Source organism: Sphaeramia orbicularis, chromosome 16 (assembly GCF_902148855.1).
Source record: "Sphaeramia orbicularis chromosome 16, fSphaOr1.1, whole genome shotgun sequence".
Classification (NCBI taxonomy): domain Eukaryota; kingdom Metazoa; phylum Chordata; class Actinopteri; order Kurtiformes; family Apogonidae; genus Sphaeramia; species Sphaeramia orbicularis.
Window position 1 is genome coordinate 40,589,380 of NC_043972.1, and position 21,910 is coordinate 40,611,289.

The following is a 21,910-nucleotide window of genomic DNA, read 5'->3' on the forward strand; positions in this document are numbered from 1 at the left end:
TGCTTTCACAGTACCATAAGTGACGTCATTTACGGACCATACCCCCCACCCCCTGGTCCGACAGATTGAGAAGATATGCCATGTTTCCACTATGTGGAACCAGCTAGACTCAACTTGGCTCGACTCAACTCGGTATTCCTGCAGACTGTTTCCATTACAGGATACTACTGACTTTATGTACTTGGACGTCATAGTGATGCGGCGTGTTACTTCCGTGTCATCTGTTCAGAGAGTTACTGAAAACTCGCTTGTTGCGTGTTGTCTTGTCCGAATTTTTACGTCGGCCACCAAAGACTGAACCTCCTCGACCGACCATGGTGTAGTTCTGGGCTGTTATCATGTGGATTAATGTATTCCTATATTTACTGTCCACTTCCGCATCTGTTTTTTTTTTTAAAAGGCGGGTCACAGAGAAAACTGTCTGACCAATCAGTGGTCTGCAGTGTTTATACGTCACGGTTTAATATCGCTTGGAACCTTGGCGGAGGTGATACCAAAAAACTAGCACCAGGTACCAGATTCCAGGTCCTTTTCGTAATAGAAACGCAAAAAGGCCGAGCCGAGTCGAGTCGAGCCGATACCAGGCAGTGGAAACGCGGCAATAATCAGCTTCTGTAAGGTCCACACCCACTATGCTTTCATGGGGCCCATAATTGGTAGCAGTGCCCCTGATAATAGTCCCTTTAGATGCAGAAGGTATACATTGCTTCATCATCAACTTACAGATTACAGTGTTTATATGTGTGGACTCTGTTTTTTTCATTTTCATACATTTGGCTTACAAATTTTTTATTATAAAAGAGTGGTGTAGAGGCTATCATGCACAGTATTGCTGCACAGGAAACTCCACTCCAACCAACCTACCACCATTTGACTGCACTCTGCTCCACTTCACTGTTATAGATTTTATAAAGTAAATGCTGCGTACACTCAAACAACAAGCGCTGTATTTAGCTTTGCATTGCAAATAACCAGACTGTCTCCAAACAAGTGCTTAGTACAGCTGTTGTGTTTTCTTCTACAGTCGAGTGAAGAAGCTACCAACAATCCATGCTCAATACTGCTGATTACTGGAGGGGGTTCAGAACAGCACTGGGCTCAGCTCTGCTGTGGGTGACGAATTGCAGAAGGAGGTCTTATGAGGAGTTTAGGAAGAGGTTTAGTCACAAGCTATTGTTACTACTGCTCAGTGGTTAAATACTTGTAAAACCTACAAAGATGTGTAAAGTGTGGATTTGTGAAAAAAAGAAAATAAAAACTGTAAGATCAGTCAGATGCATCCACTTTCTTTTCATCATTATCTGTTCTCTCAGTTATGAAGGACGTTTGAGGGAGAACTTGATGAGAAGTGGTGCTGCATGATACCATATGATACTGATTTTGAGTTTTTTGGCATATATATTCAATACCTGATACTGATACTCTGTGTTTTTGTTTTGTTTTGTTTTTTTTTATTCAAATGTTACATTTAATATATGAAAGTAGATTTGTGTCTTTATCATTCCATCAATCCAAAAAAAGTTGCTTTAATCCAAAAAACCTTTTCAATCAAAGAAAAAAAGTGTTCAAATGCAATTTTTTGGTACTCAGTTTTTTTTTTGTGTGTTTTTTTTTTTTTTGTTTTGGCATTCAAACACTTTTTTTCTTTAATTGAAAAGGGTTTTTTGGATGAAGTGATTTTATTTTTTGTTGAAATTTTTTTGGGATTAAAGCAACTTTTTTTGGATCGAATAATAAAGATACACATCAAATTTTTGCTTTTTTTTGGTTTGTTTTTTGTTTTTTTGTTAGTGTGTGTTTTTGTGGGGTTTTTTAAGTTGCAGTTTTTTCTTGGTTTTTTTTTTTACATTTGATTTTCATATTTTTGTTGATATATTTTCTTATAATTCTATCCTTTTGTATCACTGGAAAATGTTTAATGAGTGACAAGAAAAAAAACCAATAAAAAGTGAGTTACAAAAAAAAAAAAAAGATACAAATCTACCTTCATACTAAAAGACATCTCACATGATAAATACTGTCTGTATAGTATTGAATCAGCGCGCTTCTGTTCACATGACATGGATGGACTAGTTCAATTTTATGCTGCGTGTCGTGAATGTCGGTACAAAATCTTCAAGTAAGTTACCCTATAAGATTGCGACGTGACACAGGTGCTTTTATTTTTTATTTATGAATTAATATGGATACTTTATTAATCAATCCTCAAAATGACTAGTGTGTGAGTATCGATATATTGATACCATAGAATTGATACGCCCACCATTAATAAGAAAAGTAGAAGACAATGTCAGTGGATCTGAAGGCATTCCACATCATCAGTATGTATTATCCTGCTACATATCTCAGGATTCGTACACATTTTTCAAGGTCAAATTCAAGCACTTTTAACCCTCCGGTATCCCGTCCACCAAGGCCCTTACTAAGCACCAAGTGTGCCTTTTTGGCACATATGTGGAATAATGGGAAAAAAATTTTCATACAGTTTGTTTTGAATTCTTTTACACTTTTTTCTATTTCATCAACTTGAGCCGTAAATAAAAATACCAAATACTCAATAATTGTCACATTTTTTAACCCTTTAAATGCCGTGTTTGTAATGTAAACAAACCATTTTTTAGATGCAAAAAAGACAAAAAATGTATTTTTTTCAATATACTACATGAAAAGTGGATCACATATTATTTGATTTTTTTTCATCCTGGCATATGTCAATGATTAACTCCAACATCAGTTAATTTGTAATATTATTTTTGGCGCTAGGTCAAATGTTCAAAAATACTAGCATCTGTCACCAAGTGTGCGTAAAATGCACACCTATAAATCAAACTATTAAATATTATATAGCGATTTATTTTTCTGCTCTAATTTGATTTTATTTTTGTAAATCAAGGTCAGCCCTAATCATACATATCAAATAATCATTCATTTTACTTTTTTTTTTTAACCTTTTAAACGATCTCCTTTCATTATGATGTCACTATATTTTTTGATGCAAAACACACAAAATATGTTTGTTTGTTTTTTTTCAAAATACTACATAAAATTTGGATTACATATTGTTTGATTTTTGCAGCCTGGCATATGTCAATGATTAACAGCAACATTAACAACATTAATAAATTAATTTACACCCTCACCTCTCAAATGAAGCCCAGATATCAGTAAAAGAAGGATTTACGCCTTAATGGCTTACGGATCAAAAACAGTGGTTAGAATGGAAGAAATAGTGCGTTTTAGGCACACTTGGGAGACAGATGCTAGTCTTGTAATTTTCTTTTGCTTACAATGTGCAAATTTTAGTTGGTGGCCAGAATTTTAAAGATCATGCAAAAATGAGCAACTTTTGAATTCTAACCTTATTTAAATTGTGAAAAATAATATGAGGTTTTTTAACATGAAGTGCAAAGTGTGCCTAAAAAGTGCACCTGGATACTGGAGGGTTAAGGGTCATTGTCAAATTTTTCCAGCACAGCACCTTATCACCGGGGTAAAACACATGTCTACAGAAATACAGATACTCCTGATTATGTATTTGCCTTTTTATCACAATGATGTTCATTGTATTCTGCTGTAAACATCTAAAATGATGTTTCATTAGAGCAAAAAGTTTAGAAATGAAAGGAGAACCCAAAGTTTAATCCAAAGAAAAAAAGGGAAACACTTGCACCAAGACAAAGAGTGAGATAAAAATATACCCAGAGCCGACCTGAGAACACCTGCTAATTTTCATTTTTGACAAAAAGTTTTATTTTTCTGAATGTTTCCCCTTTTTGTAAGTAGCTTTGGCTTGACATCTAACCTGTCAGAGTTAATATTGGAAATAAATAAATAAATTACATCACAGAGTTGTAATTGTGAGCACTTTCAAGCACTTCAACTAAAATTCAAGCACTTTTCACAGAAATGAATAACAATGTGTGAATAAAACATTGAAACTGAAGCATTTTCAAGGATTTGAAGTACCCGTACAAACCCTGATATTTGTGAAATTTTCAACATGATTGTAATATAATTCTTAGAGCAGATTTTCCTTTTTTCCTCTTTATATTTATTGTTCTCTGTTTTCTGTCTTCCCTACACTGCACTGTAGTCATGCTAAACAATGTAGCAGAAATACCAACATGGTGGTGTTTTCTGTTAAAATTCAACATAACTGACAGATTAGATGGAAACCACATTAGCACATTGAATGTTTCAAGTCTTTATTAACCATTAAAGACCCAGTGGTTCTTTTGTGGCAGTTCCCAAATCAATTATTCACTGTATTTAACCTTTTTTTAAGTGATTTATTGTAATATTATCCTCTTTAGTTGGAGTTTTTTCAGTGTAAATCATGTATTTTCCTATCTTTAATTCACTGATCATAAAAGCTCAGTTTAAATTTGAAGGTTATTATATCAAAATAGAGAAAACTGAAGACAAAGTGACTTATTCAGTAAAATATATCATTAACTGAACATAAACTAAGTATCTCCATTAAGAGTATGTATTGGCAAGAATCTCGTGATACGATACAAATCGCAATACTAAGATCACGATACAATATATCACGATATATCACAATACTGTTAAAAGGGCATTTTTTAAATTAGTTTTATTTCTTTTTTTAAATGATTATTTCCTGGAAGAATGGAATTACACCAGATACATGTACAAATACTAAACACATTTTATTTGATCAGAACAGAATCTCATGCTATATCACAAAATGTTCCTGTGTCAAAACTTAAATTATGTTTTACAGACATTACAATTTAAAATCCTGTTCAAATGTTCATATTCTATTAGTTCATAACTAAAATCATAACATTTTTGTGCAATCCCAACAAAGGAACTAACATTATTTAATAAAAGAGTGTTAAATAATAATAAATAAGATATAAACAAAAAGAAAAGCAAAAAATTAAAATTAACCTCCACAATATCTGCATTTGAATAAATACCTAAAAATATCGATACAGTACATTTTAATATCGATACAGTATGGTGAATAAAATATTGTGATATATTGCAGAACCGATATTTTCTTACACCCCTAATCTCCATCCACTCTCCTTGATCCAACTCCATGGGTTTTACTGGTGAATCAGTGTTGTAGAAGATGATGGTGTTTCCATGGTAACTACAAATCAATTTTTAACCTTTTTTAAGTGATTTATCACAATTAATTCTAAAATTATGCTCTGTATTTTTACATTTTTAAGTGGAAATCATGTATTTTCCTATATTTAATTTACTGATCATGTAGATGTTCATAAAAGCTCAGATTAACCCTTCCATGCACAGTGGTCCCTACAGTGGACAGCTATTCTACAGCTGTTCTATTGTATATTCATGGGTTTAGTTGTTTTAGTTCCAGATCAGCCAACACAGTGGACACTTATGCATCATCTCATAAACTGCAATTCATACCATTACTGTAACTTTGCTGTTCTTGATTGGTTCTTGAGTGGAAATCAACTGTTAATTGTTATTTTTTGCATATTATCTCCATGAATTGAGTAATGACTACTATTAGAATATGTTAAAATGTGAGAAAACATCAGATTAGCTGCATTAAACATGGTTTCATTTCACTGTCTTCATATCACTTTATGATATTGGGTTTTAAATACATGTTTCTTTGCTTCAAGAATAAAATTCATGGTGTAGCTGAGTGGACATTTTTGTAAATCTATGGAAAAAAAAACCTCAATCTCATTTTTTTTCATGCCTAAGGAGGAATAAAAACACTCAAAAAAAAAAAAAAAAAAAAAAAAAAAAAACCTCAACTAAGGTTCTCATAATTCATGCATGAAAGGGTTAAAGTTGAGAATTATTATATCAAAAACAGAGAAAACTAAAGAAAAACGTGACTTTTACAGTAATATATATCATTAACTGAACATAAAACAAGTGTGTCCATCCACTGTCATTGATCTAACTCCATGGGTTTTACTGGTGAATCAATGTTGTAGAAGATGACGGTGTTTCCATGTTCACTACGGAGCCTCTGAACGTCCAAATGGGTCATATCTGATGACCATGAAAAGACGACAAACTGTATTTTACACCAATTATTTGCTTGTATTGATAGGATTTGTGGATCAACAGGTATTAAACAGTTTACATGAGTATAGTTTTGGTCAGCGGTGGCTGTTTGGGTCTTTATGGGTTAAAGAACCTGGATGTTGTTTTCCCCAACATGAACAGTCAGGTCATATTAAAAACACTACAGCAGCATTAATATGTGGATCAACATTAAAACCAGCTCCATCATGACGGCCCTCTGTCATCAGTCACAGTCGTGCGTTTCCATCCATCTCAGTGTCCTATGTGGTGACAGTGATAGAAGAAACGCTGGAGGACATGTTTACCTGTTGATCTTGTCTCCCACTGTTGTCAGAGATGAACACCGGTAAGACAAATCCACAGTGTGGTGTTGGCATTTAAGAATGGTAAGACTGCTCTACACCAACGTGACCTCGTTTTCTAGTAACTTTAAAGTTAGAAAGCCGCTACTGAAATGTCAGACTAAATGAACATGTTATGTAATAAACATCAGAGGCGTCTAAGCCAACAGTAGCAGTGATGAGTAACTGGGAAACTACACAGTGTATATGAGTTCCACGTAACTGTTTTATCTCAAATAGGATCCAAACTGGAAGGATACTAGAGCTTGCAGCTGAAACAATTAAGTGATTATTTGGATTATTTGATTTCCATTTTGCCTGAACTGAAGCTCCATTTCCTTTATTTCAGTGCTGGTAAAAACTGGTTCCGCTGTTGTGTTTCACACGGACGTTTATTGTGACGCACATGAAGCCAGGATTGACAAGTTCCATCTTAAGTAGATAGATAGATAGATAGATAGATAGATAGATAGATAGATAGATAGATAGATAGATAGATAGATAGATAGATAGATAGATAGATAGATAGATAGATAGATAGATAGATAGATAGATATTGCTGAATTCAAGATTTTTTTTTTTTTGATGAATTCAAGATTTTTATTTGATGAATTCAAGATTTTTTTTTTTTTTTTGCTTAATTCAAGATTTTTTTTTGCTTAATTCAAGATTTTTTGCTGAATTCAATATTTTGTTTTGCTGAATTCAAGAATTTTTTTTTGCTTAATTAAAGAGTTTTTTTTTTGCTTAACTCAAGATTTTTTTGGCTTAATTCAATTCAGATAGATAGATAGATAGATAGATAGATAGATAGATAGATAGATAGATAGATAGATAGATAGATAGATAGATAGATAGATATTGCTGAATTCAAGATTTTTTTTTTTTTGATGAATTCAAGATTTTTATTTGATGAATTCAAGATTTTTTTTTTTTTTTTGCTTAATTCAAGATTTTTTTTTGCTTAATTCAAGATTTTTTGCTGAATTCAATATTTTGTTTTGCTGAATTCAAGAATTTTTTTTTGCTTAATTAAAGAGTTTTTTTTTTTGCTTAACTCAAGATTTTTTTGGCTTAATTCAATTCAGATAGATAGATAGATAGATAGATAGATAGATAGATAGATAGATAGATAGATAGATAGATAGATAGATAGATAGATATTGCTGAATTCAATATTTTTTTGCTGAATTCAAGATTTTTTTTTGCTGAATTCAAGATTTTTTTGCTGAATTCAGGATTTTTTTTTGCTGAATTCAAGATAATTTTGGTGAATTCAAGATTTTTTTGCTTAATTAAATAATTTTTTTTTTTGCTTAACTCAAGATTTTTTTGGCTTAATTCAATTCAGATAGACAGACAGACAGACAGACAGACAGACAGACAGACAGACAGACAGACAGACAGATAGATAGATAGATAGATAGATAGATAGATAGATAGATAGATAGATAGATAGATAGATAGATAGATAGATAGATAGATAGATAGATAGATAGATAAAAGTGGGTTTAACAAAATATGACCCCTTTAAGGCATTGAAAACATAATGGGAGCCAACTAAAAGCATCAGTGTGCTTGTGTAAAACTGCTCAGGTGCTTACTAATGCTCTTCTGAAGCTCCTTATGGTAGTATCTGTATATTACTGAATGTCCTCAGAGGTAAATATTACCCTTTAATACACAAGAAACAAAGGTTCAAACCTCGTCCACCATGAGATGCCTCACTTACCGCCTTAAGAACCTTTCAGCGCCGGTCCTGCCTCACCGGTGTCGTACAGGTTTTCTATCTCCTTCCACATAATTAGGAACCAGCTTACCCAGGTACTGATAATGCCAGTGCCAAGCTAATCTATAATTATCAAGCGGACAGGGTGTGCTGCCTGAACACTCAAAAGTGCAGGAACCATTTTTACTCAAAGCATCAAAGGAGCTAAACACAGGGAAAGAAAGGGAAATATGTATTTGGTTCAAATTGATTTCATTCTTTTGTATGAATATCAAGGTTTCATTCTTTCCCATTTTCCCCTTCACTCCCTATGGTAGTCTGCATTCATTGGGACTGCTGTTCCGACCAGATAAACAGGGTTTGTTTTTTGTTTTTTTGGTTTTGTTTTGTTTTTTGTTGTTTTTTTTTTTTCTTTTTTTTTTTGTTTATGGCAATTATTGCCTGAGGATGTTTTCAATGTGACTTGACTGTCAATGAGGAGGCAGACAGGAGAGAAGGGAGATGTGATGAGAGGGAATTTAGACCAACCACCACAGCACATTCTGTCGCAGCTCAAGGGAACATCTGTTGTGGATAAGGCTGCTACATATGGAGGTTTTATAAAATATAGAAATATAGATGTTCCTGTTGGGCTTTATGTGGTATTTACAATTAACAGTTGCAGGGTGTATCTGGTTTACAGGGCTGTTTTAATGTAAAAAGCACAATGGAAGTGATTAGATTGACACTAGAGTATTTGTGTGTTTAAGCTTTTAAGATCCACTCTTTTCATAGACAGGGTTCAGGTTATGACAGAAGCAGTGGAAGGCAAGTAAGCATGGACACTGCTGGCAGTAACATCGGAATAAAATGTTTTACCTCTTCTCATGAAATGATTGCGATAGTGATTTATTGTTAATAGATCACATGTAACTGGGACTCAGTATGTAATCACTGAATCTGGTCAAAGGTGATTACTGATGTTTAGAAATAGGAATAAAAAGAGGAATGCGTCTGAAAACTAACATTATTAGACTTCATTTGAAAGGGAATGTCTTATTGTTTCTGTATTTAACATGTAGCTGAAACACGACTTAAATGCCATTTATCTATTTATTATTTGTATATTTATTTGTTAGAGATAATGTTTGGTGTAGGGATGACTTTAGAGTTGAAATGTTTAATCGATTAATTGACGCGAATCGATTTTTAAAAATTATTTGATTACAGTTTACCTGAATTGAAGCTTTGTTTCCTTAATTTCACTGCCACTAAACATTAGTTGTTTCATGCTTATTCTGACTCATTTGACTTGTTTGTTATTAATATATATTAGTGCTGTCAAATGATTCAAGTTTTTAATCTCATTAATCACAGTGTTGCTGTGGATTCATTTTTAATCTGTCATAATTGCATTTCATTTTGCATGAGCAAACAGACTCAAAAAATAAGGGAATATATATGTACTTAACGTGTTCATTAAACACCTTCAACAGTTTCAACAAAACAACTTGAAACAACTGTTCCATCTTGGTTTTGTTTGTCCTCATATTTCCATCCAGAGGGCCAACGTGCTGTTTAGCGTCTTCCATCTTTATGGGTCGGTTCTGCTGCCTGTCACTACCAGACCAACTGACTATTTGTTAAGGATGGGAATCGATAAGAATTTAACGATTCCGATTCCAGTATTGATTTTGCTTATCGATCAAATTCCTCTATTGATTCTCTTATCAATTCTCATTGGGTGAGAAAATAAAAGAGTACAAACAGGTGTGTTTGCATTAACTGTCTTTTATATTTCCATCTCTGCACAGAAAATATAACATCTACAGTATGTACAAATACTAATAACAGATGACGCCGGGCCCGGTTTGGTGGTGGTGGTGGTGGTGGTGGGTGGGGGGGGTGCAGTGAAAGTGAAATGAAAGAGGCTTTACTAATTCCTCTATTGCCGCATTGCCACTACGTGGAACCGGTTCGACTCTGCCCGTCTCCCGTCGTTGTGCACCTGGTTTCCTTTCCCCTACCTTCTGAAATTTGTATTTTAGGGGTACCACGTTTTTTGCCCGCACCGGAACTGGGCCCAGATGACAGCCTGGGGTTCACTCTGCCGCTAGATTCACAAGCACCGCTAAGTAGCGTATCAAATATGTGACATTCCTGTAAATGAATCACATGCTGTGGACAAATGTTTGAACATACTGGAGGGATTCCATCCTTTTGAAGACATGGAAGCTTTGACAGTGTTCCAGTGGACCTGGTGTCGTCTGTTTGGACCGTTTCTGCCTCGACACCATGTTGGCTACAATCTGACCAAAACAATGCAGTGTACATGTGATTTCATCGTGCATGCACAACGAAGGCAGAATCGAAAGCAGAATCGTTAAGCAAGCAGGCAAACGATTCCAAGGAATCGAACTACTGGGATCCGGTTCTCAAAAAGAACCGGTTCTGGATTCCCATCCCTACCATTTGTGCATGTGCGATGGTAACTCTACTCGGACAAACTGCCCCAAATACATTGGCAGAGACGTTCAGAGTCATTCTGCGCTACAGATGGCTTAATTACGTTTTTTTTTTTTTTTTTTTAATTATTCATATATAACACATCTTTTTTTTTTTTTTCTTGGCTAACCCATAAAGACCCAATGCTAATTTGTAGCAGCTTCTAAATATTTTTTTCTCTTTTTTACCTTTTGTAAATCATTTATCACCATATATTATAATATAATCCTATGCATTTTCATTTTGCAGTGTAAATCATGTATGTTTCCCTTCATTTAATTCACTTTTTATGTAGATTTTCATGAAAACTCAGGGTAAATTCAAAGGTTATTACATAAAAACAGCAGAAACTGAAGAAAAAGTGACTTTTTCAGCAATGTATGAATGTCGTAGAACATGACAGTGTTTCTGTTGTGGGTCTTTATGTGTTAAATAAAGGTTAAATAAAGTAAATAAACTATATACTGTACTTTTTACTGTATACTTGTTATTTCTGTATAGGTATTTTTGTATAACTTTTTACTTTTTTACTTTTTATGGTTTTGTTGTTTCAGCTGGTTCTGGAATAAAGGACACATTGTTTTTTTTCACATTTTTACTTTTTTTTTTCAAATCAATGTTTAACTGAATTGAATCAAAGAAAAGAATCAATAGATTAATCATTTACAAAAATAATCAATAGCTGTATGTAGATGAATCCTGACTTAAACACCGTCAGTTTATGATTCAAATGTAACACTAATTCTACACCCAACCCTGTCTTTTATGATTAATGGGTCACCGGTGACCTGGCGGATGTTAAGGGGTTTAGAATGGGTAAAATACCAAACAGCGATTCATTACATAAACATGAATATGAAGGGAAATAAGATATATATACAAAATACACAGAGTATCCCAGGTGGTAACGTTTTCCCCATTACTGATGCAGTAATTCACAAAATCACAGACATCAAGAGATATTTAATGTAAATGAGATTCAGGAAATACAGTATATTATTTCAGTACCATAAGACCTGATAATAACTATTATTTCACCACACTGCATTTCATTATGTCATATAGTTACTGTATTTTCCACTGATATTACAACCATCAACTTCAGAAATAAAATGTCATGACTCATGCATTAAACGTATCTAATATATTTATTTCTTTAACAAAGAAATACAAATCCTTGAATTTTCAAACAGAGGAGTTACAGCACCTAGACATATTCCTTTTACTTGTAATTCAGAGTAATATGATGAATCTAATAGAACATAAATGATTTAAAACCCAAGCTATTATGTTTTTATTTGGAAAAGCTGCTAGAGTAGTTCAGGAAAATGCAAATGACATAAAACCAGCCATTAATAGTGTAAGAAACGCTGACATATGGTATAATTATAAATAACACAGCTGACATTCAGATATCTTAAAATACACACTACTGTGCTCCTTGTTCTTTTTTTTTTTTTTTTGCAAATAGCCATGTCCTTGCCCTAAAAAACAGTAATTACCTTCTCTTTTCAAGCATGACTGACCAGACCCTTGTTTCAGAGACATCATTAAATGAGAGTAGTAAACAGTTGTTTTCCCCCACCATCACAGTCATTTTCTGCAGACTGTATATTATCACTAGTGTTGGGAAAAGGACTGGAAGTTGCAGGCAGGAATTGGTGACCTCATCAAGGTCACGGGAGAAAGGCTTTCCCCAGAGATCGAGCCTGAAGGCGGTTCAGGGTTGTATTTGCATATATTAGCTTCCAACATTGCCATGCAGCTGCGCAGTCCTCCGCTGTCTTATGTTGGAGAACAGTGATGGAAATGATTAGAGTACATTCACCTTGGTGCATTTTCAACTTTTTTGACCACTGTGCTATCTGTGTCTACAGGCTAGTACTTAAAACAGGCAATGTTTTTTTTAACAATCTGATATTTCCTTAACATTTTGATCGCGTATTCCATTGGTACAAAGAAAAAAAAGACTATATTATTCTTCAGTGGCGGATCCAGAGGGGTCCAGGGTCGGAGCTGACATTTTGCACCAATACAATACTTATAGGCACCCAGTCCTCATATCTTCTGCTCCATAAAACACATGTTAACCCTTTCATGCATACTGGTCACTCCAGTGGATAGTTACTTTACATCTGTTCTCTTGTATATTCATGGGTTTTGCTGTTTTAGTTCCATATCAGCCGACACTGTGGACACTTATGCACCATCCCGTCCACTGTCATTCATACCATTAATGTGTGGAAAAGACTGCAGTGGGACAAATAAGAGTGAAATGGTTGGATGTGAATGAATATTTTATATAGATGGAGTTATAGAAAGGCTTTTTTTTTTTTTTTTTTTTACTGTTTTTTAATGTTTTAGTGTTTATTAATGTCTGTTTTTTTAATGAGAACAGTAGCCTGTCCAGGGACTACAGGTGGAAATGAGCACTAGTGTTACAACCCGGCACACTACATCTGTCCTGTTTAAGGTTCATGTATATTGTGCATTGTCCTTGTCTAAATAAATAAATAAAATGGGAAAAAAAGTAACTTTGTTGTTCTTGATAAATCTGATCTGCAGTAATATGTTTTAGTGTAAATCAATTGCTAATTGTTATTAGACTAATTAACAGTTTTCTTAATCAAAAAGTTGTTTGTTTGTTTTTTTTGCATATTATCTCCATGAATTGAGTCACAACTAGCATTAGAGTATGATAAAATGTGATAAAATGGCATTAGTGGCTTTAAAAATGTTTTAAGTTCATGGTTTTCACACAGTATCACTTTCTGATCATGCATTTTAAATACATGTTTCTTTGCTTCAAAAATCAAATGCATGGTGTCCAGCTGAGTGGACATTTTTGTAACTCCATGAAAAATAGGGTCATGAAAAAATTTCAGTTGCATTGTTTTTTTTCGTGCCTAACAAGGAATAAAAACACTCAAGAAAAAAAATATTGACTAAGGTTCTCATAATTAATGCTCAGTAGTCTGGGGCACCATAAAGGGGGGGGTTAACATGACAAATTCATGGGGCCTAGCATCAGTGGGGGGCACACAGAGCAGTATAGGGGGTCTAGTGGATGCAGGTTAGAAGTTCTGAAAATTTTGTGTAAGATCCGCTGTATAATAGAAGCATAGAAGTCAAGAGTCGGACGTTGAAAACATGTTAATTTTCAGTTTTGTTTCAGGCCAGCATAAGTGATGTTAGTCATAGACTGCACCCCCACGTACATAACCCCCACCACCACCACCTGTGCTCCACATTTTATGAAGGGTCCACAACGTTTACCTTTCATGGGGCCTATGATTGTTAGCGGCGCCCCAGTCAGTAGTACACATATAGGGTTCTTTAATACATTTACATTGGACTCAAATGCGTTAATTTTCAATGGGCATATGTGCAGTTAAAACAGGTAGCCTCGTGCATCCCAAATTTTTCAACATGAACATTTTAATATAACATTATAGTCATTATGGCCTTTAGAAAAACGTTTTTTGGGGAGGTGGGGTAGTGCACTATAGGCCCCTGTGGCACCGCCTAAGCTTTGAGCTCTATTTAACCTTTCTTAAGTGATTTATCACCATTTATTCTAATGTTATCCTCTGCGTTTTGCATTTTTTTTCAATGATCATCTGGTATTTTCCTATATTTAATTTGCTGATAATGTGGATGTTCATAAAAGCTCAGATAAAAGTTGAGGGTTATATTAGGAACAGAGTGACTTTTTCAGCAAATATATTCAACAACTGAATGTAAAAAAAAAAAGAGATTTACCATAATATTATCCTCTTTAGTTGGAGTTCTTTCGGTGTAAATCATGTATTTTCCTATATTTAATTCAATGATCATGTAGATCAGGGGTGTCAAACTCAGTTTCTTCCGGGGACCACATTCAGCCCAATTTAATCTGAAGTGGGCCGGACCAGTAAAATAATAGCATGATAACCAATAAATAACGACAACTCCAAATTGTTCTAGTGCAATAAAATAACATTCAGTTCTGCCAGTATTTACATTTATAGTCTATCCAGACAAAAAGGATGTGAATAACCTGAAAAAATGGAATTTGTTAAGAAATTTAAGTAAAATTGTATCAATATTATGCCTCGACTTATCATTTATACATATGCAATACAGATTAGATCTACAAAGACACAAAACCCTTACTAACAGGCAGAATATTGTTAAAATTGCACTTAATTTTCTTTAGACATTTCAGGTTGTTCATATTTCTTCAGGTTATTCACATTTTAAAGGATATGTTGTTAATGTAAACATTTTCATAATTTAATGTTTTTTGCACTAAATCAAAGAGAAAATATTGGTGTTGTCATTATTTATAGGTTATTGTGATATTATTTTTGAGTTTGATGCCCTAACTTGCACTTACACAAATACTGCAAATACACAAAATATTTTAGTAACTGGCAGAATATTAGCAAAATTGCACTTACTTCTCTTAGGACATCTCTAGTTTTTCATATTTTTTGTGAAAGGCTAGTGTGTAAATTTACACATTTTCATGTAATTTAACTTTTTTACACTAAAACAGAGGAAAAATTTGGAATTGTCATTATTTGTATGTTTTTATGGTAGTATTTTCCTAATCTGACCCACTTTAGACTAAAGTAGGGCTTTGTATAGGCCCTAAAATAAAAGGATTGACTGTTAATATCTTGAGTGTACTTTTTGCATTTTACAAATTCATCCTGCGGGCCGTATTGGACCCTTTGGCGGGCCAGATTTGGCCCCCGGGCCGCATGTTTGACACCCCTGCTGCAGATGTTAAATAAAGCTCAGATTAAAGTCAATGGTTATTATATCAAAACAGAGAAAACTGAAGAAATTGTGACTTTTTCAGTAAAATGTATCATTAACTGAACATAAACTGTCTACAACCACTGTCACTGATCCAACTCCATGGGTTTTACTGGTGAATCTATGTTGTAGAAGACAACATTTTTTCCACATTCCCTACGGAGCCTCTGAACGTCCAAATGGGTCATATGTGACGACCATGAAAAGATGATAAACTGTATTTTACACCAATTATTTACATGTATCGATAGGATTAATGGTTCAGAAGATATTCACCATTTTCCATCAGTAGATGGTTTTGGTCACCAGTTGCTGTTTGGGTCTTTATGGGTTAATACTCCACCATCATGAGCAGACAGGGTTAATTAATTTAGTAGAGACCAGATTTAAGACAGTCAGTAGAAGGTTTTAAGTGCATTGTGTAATTGTTTGGAGTGTGGATTCTTGAGTTAGTGGCATTCTTTGTCGAACAGCACCAAGGCAGGCTGGTGTAAAAATCCCTTTTATGTGAAAGTGAGAGTCTTTTCAGCAAGATATTTAAAGGTCTCAATTCTTTGTCTGGGCTCTTCTGGCTTCCCTATCTCTTTATAAATTGAACTGTTGCAGTCATTCATCACCTCAAACTATTTGACCTGGACCAAGTAACACACTAACTCATTCCTGGCTCTGCCTAGGAGTGGCATTCTACAGCCCATTCTGCTTTCTCAATCTGCTTCTACACCATTACAAACTCTCAAATGGTTATTAGAAAAGAGCTTTTATTAGAAATATAACATTAGGAGTGAAAAATGTTACATTTAAAGTCGCTTCAGCTCAGAGATCAAGACTTTTATTTGTTCCATCTGAACGGTTCATGTTTGAGAAGTAATTTCTCAAAAACTGCACGACTTGTATTAATACGTTTCTTATTATGTGGGAGCGTGTAAAGGCTTCATGTGTTAGACAAATGATCAGGAAGAGTCTTTAAATGAATTCATGACACTCAGCAATAATTAGATAGAAAACACATCATTAAATCAGCATGTTTCCCCGACATTTGTCAACCTGTCAGGACACAGCGAGCGTTGTCCCAATATGCATAATGTGGAGGACACAAACCTGCATGAGCCAACCCTGCAATCAGATGAACATAAAATACAGCTCAAAACTTCCATTCTGTAACATTAGGTCTTTATTTAAATAATCTGTGGAAAATCAGCCATAGTTTGCATAAAGCATCTTATAAAAAATGAATACATGCAATAACATGATTAGCCAAAAAATCAGTAATTCATCATTAAAAATGATTGTATGTACCGCAGAGGAACCCTGAAGCAGCATTAAATTGATTGCACTAAATGCGGCACTAAATTATATTCCAACACAATTATTGCAGAATCGAATACTGAGCTGCTTATTACTTTTTTCTCCATTTTACCCCCGTCTGAATGAACATAATAATGTCACATTAATGCTGTGACATTTAATCAACAAGGGACAGTCAGTGTTATAAAGTGGATAAACAGTTCCATTTTCCTATTTCCCAAAAAGGCAGCTGGCGGCAGACTTTAGGAATAATTTTGACCATGCGTTTACACAAACCAAATGAAAGAAAGCGAGGCAGGAAAATGTCACGATATATGAGAAAAAAAGGTGGTTATAAGTCATTAGAGGTAAGAGTGTGGGCGTAGTAACATGTGTATCTATTTAAAGACTTAAAATCAACCTTTTTTCTGTGTCTGCACTCACGGCACAAATGTACAAACACTGCTCCCATATGACTAACCTACAAATGTAACCTGCTGGTTTCGCTGCTAGTAGCAGGGTGTGTGAGTAGCTAACATTATTTCCTCAATCCCAAGCTTCTGGGATGCTTTGCTGGGCTTTGTGGCTGTAATGCCTGGAAGCTGAATATGAGGCTATAGCACTCACTACTGGTGGCATTTCACTATAAGCCAGAGGCAGGCCACAGGCTTTCCTTAGGGGATTTGCACCGGAAAAAATGAGTCAGGCTGGTTTGCAACGCCTGGAAGTGGCAGTAGAACAGAGAGGGGAAAAGTGAAATGCTGCCATGAAAAATCTATCACCTTACACTTTGCAATGCATGTCATACAGTTGTGCAGACATTGCTTGTGGTCAGGAAATTGTGGTTTACATAATGATTCCTTCTATTTTCCTCTTTCTTCGCCTCTCAGCCTTTTTTTTTCCCTAACATGCACGCAAAACATTTATTTTCAGTGTTGATGATTTTTTTTTTTTTTTATCAATATTATCTTTAAATTCTCTAGAGCTCATTCCTTCTGCAAAGCTGATAAAGCCTGTTGACGGAGCTGCTCCTGTTGACATTTGGTGAGCAGCACAGTCCTGGCTTTAATTCTGTAAGTCTTTGTAATGACAGTGACAATATCACCGGCAGAATGCTGACACTGGTTGGTGTATGTCCACTGAGGGTAGGGGGCACCGTATATCACCAGGAGACAGGCCAGGACTGCAGCTGCTGAGCTACCCAGATTGCATCAGCATAGAGCGGACTAAATCCTATCAGACAAGGCAGTGAAGGGAGAGGAGTCTGCCTCCACTACGCTGAAGCAAAGGAAAGTGAAAGCTAATGAACAGAAATCAGGTCACAATGGCACACAGACAATTCATAACAAATGTGTCGAAGAGAAGTCAGAGGGGAAGAGTAGATAAGAGGGAAGTGGAGAGAAGGTAAAAGAGGGTGAAGGATTATTCATGGGTGTTGTACAAGGTTGTCTGTCACTACCACTGACAAACAGTAATTCTGTATTTACTACTGTAAGGGGAGAAAACATGTCCAAATACAGTCAGGTGGACAATTATAGTTTACCTGTACTGGTCATGCTTACAATATTAATTGTGTTTTGTGTATTAGGGCGTTTTTACCAAGGTTATTATTGTTAACGAAAACTAATGAAATGATGAAAGCTAGAATTCAAGTCTTTGGTGGCTGACGTAAAAATTCAGACGAGACAACACGCAAAGACCGAGTTTTCAGCAACTCTCCGAGCAGACAGCATGGAAATAACGCACCGCATCACTATGACGTCCAGGTAGGCCTGTAACAGTACACAAAATTTTCAGTTCAGTACGTTTTCGGTTTTGAAAGCCACGGTTCGTTTTTTTTTTCGGTTCAGTACGGGAAGAAAGAAAACCCCTCAAAATGTCTTTAATACGTTTATGAATTTTTGAACACAATAGAATATAGAAAAACAGGAATATAATTCTGCTGCTATAAATCAAATAGAAAATAAAATAAATTATTAATATTACTAAATGTATTTTAAACATTAGTATTGCACTTTTCCCTGACAGGTAGTTTTGAACAAACAACAAAAATCTAATCACAGTTCTGTCAGTTCACATTCTGCAGAAAAATACCAAAAAAATTCCACATGAAGTGCAACATTAACAAGAGGGTAAACTGGTATTCTCTTTAAACAAACTGAAGAGCAACAATGACAACAAAAAATTAACCAAATTATTTATTTTAGGACAGAGAACAAACCGTTTAGGACACTTTGTGTTTGTCCATGCGCGCGCGCAGGGTGAGATTTGTCGGGGGGATTTTTTTTTTTTTTTGGTCGGAGCCGGGGGAGTGGGAGGGGGTCCATAACTAACATAACTAACGCTGGCATGAAACGAAAGTTAAACTTTATGTACTTTCAATGTCCAACTCCGGGTTCCATTCCTCTATTATACAGCGTGCGTGAGAGAGAGAGAGAGAGAAAGAGAGAGAGACAGACAGACAGAGCTAGTGTAAGTGTTTTAGAACTACCGCAGTTCATAGGTGGTAAACAACGTCCGTCTTATTAACGTCTGTTTCCTCGTTGTTGTCTTTCATCGGGACCTGAACTGATCCAAACTGGACTGTAATAATGGCAGAAGGTCTTCAGTCTCTTCCTTCCAGGTTTGTTCCATATTTGATTTTTTTTTTTTTTTTGCTATTTCGTATTTTGGGTCAATGTGCGCATCCTCCCATATGTCCGTGTGGAACTTGCGTGGATTTAAAGTTCCGCATCAAACAACGTCTTTGGTTCCTTTTTCTTTTTCTCATCATACTGTGCCGTGTCAGTACAGCTGTGTACCGAACCGAACAGGTGCGTACTGAAACGGTTTGGTTCGGTACGTGTACCGTTACAGGCCTACGTCTAGGTACTGTAAAGTCAGTAGTATCCTGTAATGGAAACAGTCTCCAGGAATACCGAGTCGAGTCGAGCCAAGCCGAACCGAGTCGAGTTGAGCTGGTTCCACGTCGTGAAAATGCAGCAAAAATGCGTGGACAGGTAGTTGGTGAAATAACTTCATCAAGAAGGGCAGCAAAGACATTTTACAGTCTCGTTAACGTGACCTTTTAACCTTAACTGCAGTGCTGTCTGCCAGGAAAAAGACATCTTATTGAGTAAACAGAGACTCTGAAAGTCCAACAGGACAGGTGGGTGAGGTGTTATACACACCTGTCAGTCAAAACCTCGTACCGCAGACATTAAATCTTTATATTCCACTGAAGATGTTATGAATGGAGCAATAATCTAAAGATGGACTGGATTACTTATCAGAAGGTACACATACATGGATGAAATCAGAATGATGTTGGAGAAAATAAAAAATACTCACTTAGCGTTCTTAGAGTAGTTCAGTATAAGCCTATGGGAGACAGGGTGTTTTGGAGCCGACCCTGGTGGCCGTTGGTGATATTACAACTTGGATTCCCCTGACGTTTAGAAATTAAGCATTTTTCTGACAAGACAAAAAAAGTGAATTTTTAAATAAATTTTTTTCTACTCACTTGAAGAGATTTTTTTTTTTTTTTACCTTTTTCCACAATGGGTTAAATGTGCATATAGGAAATGTTTTTGTCAGGTAAAGGAATTGTGGATTCAGTTCACATGACAGATCATCTGTTTGCTGTATCTTCCAGATATTTCAATAAAGTGTGAAAACATGTCTGGTATAACAGGTGGTGGGGAGTGCAGAGGACACAGAATTATTCCTGCCTCATCTGTGAAAAAAGGCATTACAGCCATTTTAAATGGAAAAACAACAACAGACTGCTCTGCTTATTCTACTGCGTTCATTAGAGCCATGTGCAACACAGCCACCAGCCCCACCTGCTGATGACACCATTACTCACTCCAATCCAGTTTATGGAAATGCACATAATTCACTTTTTCTTGGCTTGACATTTTAGTTATTGAAGGATACACTGTTACAATTAGTTCTTTCTTCTATATTAAACTAAGAATGTGTAACTTTTTACAACTTTATGCTAATTCTGCAGCTGAAATTTGGCTAAATATATTATACTGTAAATACAATTTTATTTGTCTTCCAAGAGACATGATGGTTATTTTAGTCTCATTCTATTCCCTAAAAACACCACAAGTCCCATGAGCGGCAAACACACAACACTTCTGATGCATAATTAGCAATATTTAGAAGGAATGTTCTTTTGGATCAGAAAAATGATGCCTTTTTTCTGGGTTGTAGACAGGACACTTCACTGCTACTATTAAAACCATTCCATCCTTGGCTCTTTCTGACCCTTGTTGGTTTGTGCTTGTGATTGTTTACCATGTCGGTATGTGTCACTTCCATTACCATTGTTGGTTTGTGATTATTGTTGAAATATATTGTATTGTAAGTTATGCAGACTATTATTTAGATAGTTACTTATTGTAATATACTTCAGTTTTCCTAATCTGTTTTCTATCGGTTATTTACATTACTAGGACTCTAAACAGATGTTACTATATCATTAAGGAAGCAAAAGTAAAGTGTTATGTTGTATAAATGTGAGATGGGGGTGGGATTTAATTCGTTTTCTTCTTCCCACTCCTTTTTGAGCAGTACATATTGAATTTATTTTATTACTAGTGTACATGGCTATTCATCACTTTTGTTTATTAATGTATTTGCTCTGATATTAGTTCCTTGTACACATAAAAATGCTTAATTTTTTTCTTCTGCTCAAAACACATAAATGAATGAATGAATGAAAAACACTAAATGGTAGAATATATTTTGTGTACATCTTTTCAATAGAGTTCAGAGAATTGTAGAATCAATGTTGCCGAGGCACACCGAGGTGTCTGGTGGTCCAAAACATACCGAGCCACTTTAATTTGCTACCTGTCTTTATTATAGAACTGAAGGTTAACCCTTTAACCCCTGAGACATTATTTCAGGTAAATGTTCTGCTGTGGATTTGCATGTTTCAGTGTCATAAAAGGTGCTGTGAGTATGTGTTTGTGTTCCTTTTCTTCAGTGGTTTTGTTTTACTGTGTGTTTTAGGTCAAAACAGGGTGGAATAACAGAAAAAGACAAAGAGTGGAATTGAAGTTTGGCAGGTTTTTACTAAATAAGGCACTCAGAATGTACATCAATAAGAGATTTAGGATGTTGAACATAAACTGTGAACTGGAACACACTGAACAATAACAAGTATTTGAATTTAGACCCAGTAGGTTTTGTTTTTCAGTTTTTGTCTTTTTTTCTA